Raw genomic sequence first — 6,212 nt, forward strand, 5'->3', positions numbered from 1 at the left:
GGGGCTCTTTGGGGAATTTATTTTTAGCAAAAATTTTAAAAACAGTAATTTGGTTTACTTGTCGAGCAATATTTTTTTCACAAGGATATACATTGGATCCTTGGCTAAAAACTTCTGTGGTAAAACTGTCCCTTCTTTGCTATTTAAAGTCAAAGAGTAAGCTCCTTCAATCGGGATTTCCAGCAGAAATGATCAACATCTGGCTATAAATAATTAAAAAACTATACTTTAATAACTTTAATAAGATAAGAGTTACGTAACTATCTGAGATTCAAATGCTTATAAAAAAACGGGGTGCTTTCTTTTAAATAACAATATTCAGATCCGCTTCGGCTGGCAGCCACGAATTTTGTTCAAAATTTTCATATCTGGAAAATAATAATTTATTTTCCACATCCACCTATTTAGCTCGCTAGAAGAAAGTATTAAAAATGTATTACAAGAACTAAAATCGAAAAACGCTGATGAAGTTACAGATTCCCAAATTCTGAAGCAGCCAAAGGAATGAGAATGAAAAATTCTTTTTAATAAGATTTAGAAAAACCTGACACATCTGGTTTGGTTTGTAAGCGCTGTTAAAACAACGATCTCGCCATTATGCTAGGTTCTAATTGTTTCTTAAGAATACTTGACATCCGCGGATGTCTAAAATTCCACATTCACAACATCCCTAGTATATACATACATACATTTGTAAGTCTATATGAGCCAAATGTGCAAGTAAGTGTAGGCATACTTTCACACTAGCATTTACTAGTAGTCTGTAGAAGCTACGTATACGCCGTGTATACCATCTAAACAACTCATCATCATGACGAGCAACTGTATCTTTTCAAAAGGGGCGTATTTTTCGTGATTGCCAAAAACCTCTATTTCATTGTTCTCAACCCGGCCAACCAATGTAGATGATTTCTGACAACGTTTGAAAAGTTTTTCTTTTCATTTTTACCCGCATTTCCAAATCTCTAGAATTTTAAGCTTTTCACATATTCGCGCCTAAATTTATATACTTACATTGTATGTATGTACATCTGCTATTTTGCTACTATTTGCGCACATATATTCAGGGGTATATGTGGCACGCATGTTTGCACGCTTGGTGGTTATCATTTTCCCTTCTCCATCCATCGTCAAGTGTAACATTTATTTTCTGTTGCATACTTGCACACAAAACTGTTTTCACATCAACCTTGCTTTGTTGTTGTTGGTTTATTTGTATTTTCGTATATAAGGAGCTGTTGTGTGGTCGTGGACGAATAAAATATATTGTAGCCCCGTCTTAACAACAGTAGAAGTAGAATTTTGGTTCAAAATAATATTATCATGCTATTTTTGGAAAAGGGGCGTGACACGGCCCACTTATGGTGAAATACTATATCTTAGTAACCGCTTCACCAATCCTTACCAAACTCGGTACAAGCGTTTCCTACGGTCTAGCTAAGAAATCTGTTGAAAATCTTTGAAATCGGGCAATAACCACGCCCACATGCCATATAACGGTAATTCACAGAAACGCGATAAATCAGTAACTACTGAAGATAATTGACTCAGAATCGATTATTGCAATGACCGCTATCAATACCAATAGGTGGAGTGTTCACTTCTCTTTCCACTCCTCATTGCTTGAGATTTTTCTGCTAAAATTGCTTTCCAGAACCGATATTAAAGCGCAACTGTATGTGCTTTTCGGAATGAAGCAAAATTTATCTAGTATAAAAGAGGGTCCATGGGTTTCAAGTTTCCACTGAGATGTCTCTCTTAAGCGAGGAGCAGCGAGCGGCGTCAGGAAATCTAAAATAGCGTTCAGCGTTGTATCCTGATGTGCAGCCTGAGGTTGGCCTCTTCTTCTAATGTAAGCCACCATACGATCACTGCATACAGGAAAATTGGTCTAACAACAGTTATTAACTAATAAAAACAATTTACTAATGGGTTATTCTACATAGGGTGTAGTGTAGCTTTTACGCAGAGTCAAACGTTGAAACGAAATACTCATACGCCCCGTTGTACCACTACGCTCATGCCATACATATGTATGTATTTACTTTATATGAAAACGTATGTGGATATGTGTAATTCAAGTGTACCTCACACAGCAATATTCCATTGTACCATATGCAAAAGTACATAAATACTACATGGTATGTACATATTAAGTATATGTATATGTCTTCAAGTATAGCAAACCATTAGCGACCACCCACTGGCTGAATGCTCCACCAATCCCTGCCACCAAAGATGTAAACTTTTTCTTATCTGGCTGCACACATTCGTTTTAAATATCTCATCTCAGGCTCCATGGAACACGTTTGCTGTTTACTTTTCTACATCTTTGTAGACTTGTGTAAATTACGATACAAAATCAGCAGGAAAAGCATCAGTCGAAGCGACAAAAACCAGCAACGAGTTGCCAACTAGATTAAATAATGTATGCTAACATACACACGAACACCTATATGCTATATATATGTATGTATGTCTGTGCACATATGTTGAAAAGCATTTACTATGTACATATAATCCATTGAATTTTATGTCTTAAGCTACATGTATGTATACATAATAACATACATTCATGCATACAAATGCACAAACAAACACTGCTACAGCAATTGCAAACAAAAAAAAAAAAACATTTCAGAAATTTTCCGACAGCAGCAACGTTGACAAGTGAGATGGGCTCGAGGAAAAATCGTGGAAAATCGTGAATTTTTCGCTGTCGCAGCGAACTTTTTCCAAACACACATACATGCTTGCCCGCATTACCATACATGTGTATGTATGTATGTATGCACTCATACGACTAAAAAGAGACAGCAAATGTTCACAACATTCATGTCATATATTATTGCTAAGCTATATGTGAGTCCTGGAATGCTTACGCTTTTAAATACGCATACACATATACATAAACAGCTTTGTATGAGTGCGACGATGTACCGTGGAAACTCTTGAAAAACGCGCACTTTCTGGTATTTCTTTTACTCTTCTTTGCTGTAGTATAACTCACTCATCCTGTCGTCTACCTTTCTGTGCACTCGCCTCATACATACATATAAACAACAATAACAACTATTGTATCCTCATACACAAAGGGGTAGAAAGGGCGCTTTTCCCCAATAACCAGCTTCAATCGTTTCCACAATCTCGCGATATGCGTTTTGCGTACATATATGACGAGATGAATCTGTGCGCACAAGAGAAAACGAGAGGAAGCGTGAGCGCGAAAAAACGCGCAGCAAGAAATCATATATAGTGAGTATTAAGCGTTTCATCAGAGGTTTTATGTGGGTGCTCCACGGCGTATACGTTTCAAATTTTTTTGTTCTCTTTAGAATTTTGACGAGCATCTCACATTTATCCTTTACATGTACGCATACATATGTACGTATATTTATCAGTATATGGTGTTGTCAAAGCGACGAAAAGAAGAAGGTACTCTCCTTCTTCTCACATAACTTGTACGAAAGGGTTAAATAATTTGCCTTGCAGTAGTTTGAAGTAAAGTGGAAAATATTGAAAATGGAATGGTTGACGATTTGATAGGAAAAATGTCTGCTTTTCGTAAAAAAGGAAGTCTGGAGTTTAAAAACATACTCCTAGGTTTGCCTTTACCTTCCGAGAAGCGACCGCTATTTATTAGAAACAAAAAAACTTGTTTTATGTTGTTCGGAACAGAGATCGAAGCCTGGAACTACCGAGTGGTAGAGCGCACCTCTAACTACTCGACAACGCCGAAAAGTAATATTATTCTTCTCTTTATTGACGTTAATAGTTTACCGTTTCTGCTCAGTGGAATTGACTCGTATTTACCTATAATGGTTTTGTATGGAGAAAGGATTTATAATGAAAGAAGATGGCGCAATAGGCTGATATCAATGGTGGGCAAGCACGAGTCTTAACAAGATTCGCATTTCTTCTTCTTCCTATTCGTCGGTTTGGGTAGAAATGCCTCTCTAGCGAAGTCGCGCTTTTGCCGACAGGTCCTTGATCCATCCTTTATGTTCGTGGGCGCGTTTTCTTTCATTTCGTTTGCATGGGTCGCGATCTTTTCACTGGCCTTTGTCAATACCATATGCAAACGCCAACAGCAAAGCGCTTTTATTGTACGAGTATACGGTGCCGCTGCAATCCAGATTGGCTGCTCGCACTACGCTTTCCAGCATCATATTGATAAAATCGAACGACTGTGAAGCGCCTTGTCTAAAACCTCGTTCGAATGAGCTGAATTTTGTACTCAACGTTCTTTTACATAGCCGTATTAAATTTGCGGCAATCAGGATTTTAGACACGGCGTCGTATGCTCACCATCTGTTGGTGCTGTAAAGCGACTTCGAGATCGCCAAAAATGTGGTGTCTTTCGATTTTCTTCTTCAGGAATAGAGGAACTGCGAAAATCTGGTTGGTTCATGAAGAGCTTTAGTCTTTCACACAGTATCTACGATAAGAGCAGCTCCAACCCATTTCAGCGATAGTTTTTAACCGAACACAGGTGTTTAAACCTACCTACGTACCTACTGGTAAACAGACGCTACCGTATCGAATAAGTCGAAGTAGCTCCACCGAATCTCCATCTCTATCGTCGTGACAACTCGGATTGGTTACCGCATTTAGCACATGGTTTTCTTACATTACCCTTATTGCGCTAATGGTACGCAAACCCAAAATAACGATTATGCCCCATCTCACCACGATTCACCAAATAAATTATTGGACTTCCGAAAAGAGTTAGGACTAAGCGAGGTGTGGTAAAAAGTAATAGCTGTACACAATTCAAAAAAGATAAAGGGACATTGCTACTTAGAAGATCTTTTTTAAACCGAGTATGAAGTCCCAAAGGCACTCCGCACATTAAACGCTTAGTCATAGTAGTGTAATCGTTCCGGCGAAATAAAGTATGAAGCTTTTATACCGACCACATGTATATTACGATTCATAGTCATGTTTTCGCCTAATCATATAAACTGCATGAATCGAAGCGCCCAACATTTTAAGGCGCTTGCCGTTTTGATATCGGCATTTGTTTACTTTTTTGTGTTCGAAATAAAAATTATTTGTCATTTCAGTAGGAAATAATTGAAAATTAATAATTTTGTGCTAAAACTCGCACCAATTGTATTAAGCTATAAACGTGTATGCTATATTTTATTGCAGAAATGTTCGCGGAAGTGTATTAGTGAGAAAGACCAGCCAGAAAATGTGTAATGTGCGCGCAAACAGGGCTTACGCAGGGCGCCCAAGTGTGCAGAAGTCGAGTCGTCATGCATTCGTTTTGACATGACAAAACGATTATTCTACTGTGATTAGGTGCGTAATGTGCGGAGTGCCTAACTCTGTAATCCAATATACTTTTAGCTCCCCCAATTTATTCTTCAACTGTACTATGGTGTTTTCTTTTCTGTCGATAAATTATACCTTCTCACTTCCCTCATCGTACAAATGCTAAAAAGGCAATGAGGAAGGATTTTTTTTTTAGTAAATAGAATGCTTTTGGTAAACGATTTTCTTATGATTACCCTGCAAACCACAGTTCCCGAAATCCTAACGAAATTAGGATTATCTCATTTCAGAAACGATTTTTTCAAAGAAAACTATATGAAGTGGTTGACACGAAATTCTGAAAAAATTGTGCAAGAAATTCCGCACAACGCAGCATTATTTTCATTGCTTTACCGATTTTCTTCCGAAATTTCGTAACAGAATCGAAGTGTGCACAGTTTATATAATTTTAGAAAATTCGGCAAAAAATCGGATGAGATCTTTACGAATTCTTTAAAATTTCTCTACAGTTCAGAATACTCCGCTTCAGACCTTAATACGCCTATGATTACGATTACGAGTGCGTTTACGAATACGACTAAAATTACGACTTGGAAATATGGTTAAGAATATGAATGCGAATGCAAATCCAAAACCAAATATGATAACGGATGCAAATACAATTATGAATAAGAAAACAATATTATATTACGAAAACGAATAGGAGTGCAGATACGATTACTTATATGAAAAAATACCAATATTTATCTCTTATCTTATATGTATTTAAATATCGATAGCTGAATGGAAGATCGACCTATCTCGGCAGCCAGTTCAAAGACGCTCTATCTCAGAAAACTTTTCACGAACGGCCTACTGCAGAATTTGATTGAAAAACACAGTATCTCAGTACTTGGTTGAATAACGCTCCATCTCAGAATTCGGTTCAAAAA

This window comes from Rhagoletis pomonella, unplaced genomic scaffold, assembly GCF_013731165.1.
Source record: "Rhagoletis pomonella isolate Grant_MI unplaced genomic scaffold, Rhpom_1.0 Rhpom_scaffold_00008, whole genome shotgun sequence".
Taxonomy (NCBI): domain Eukaryota; kingdom Metazoa; phylum Arthropoda; class Insecta; order Diptera; family Tephritidae; genus Rhagoletis; species Rhagoletis pomonella.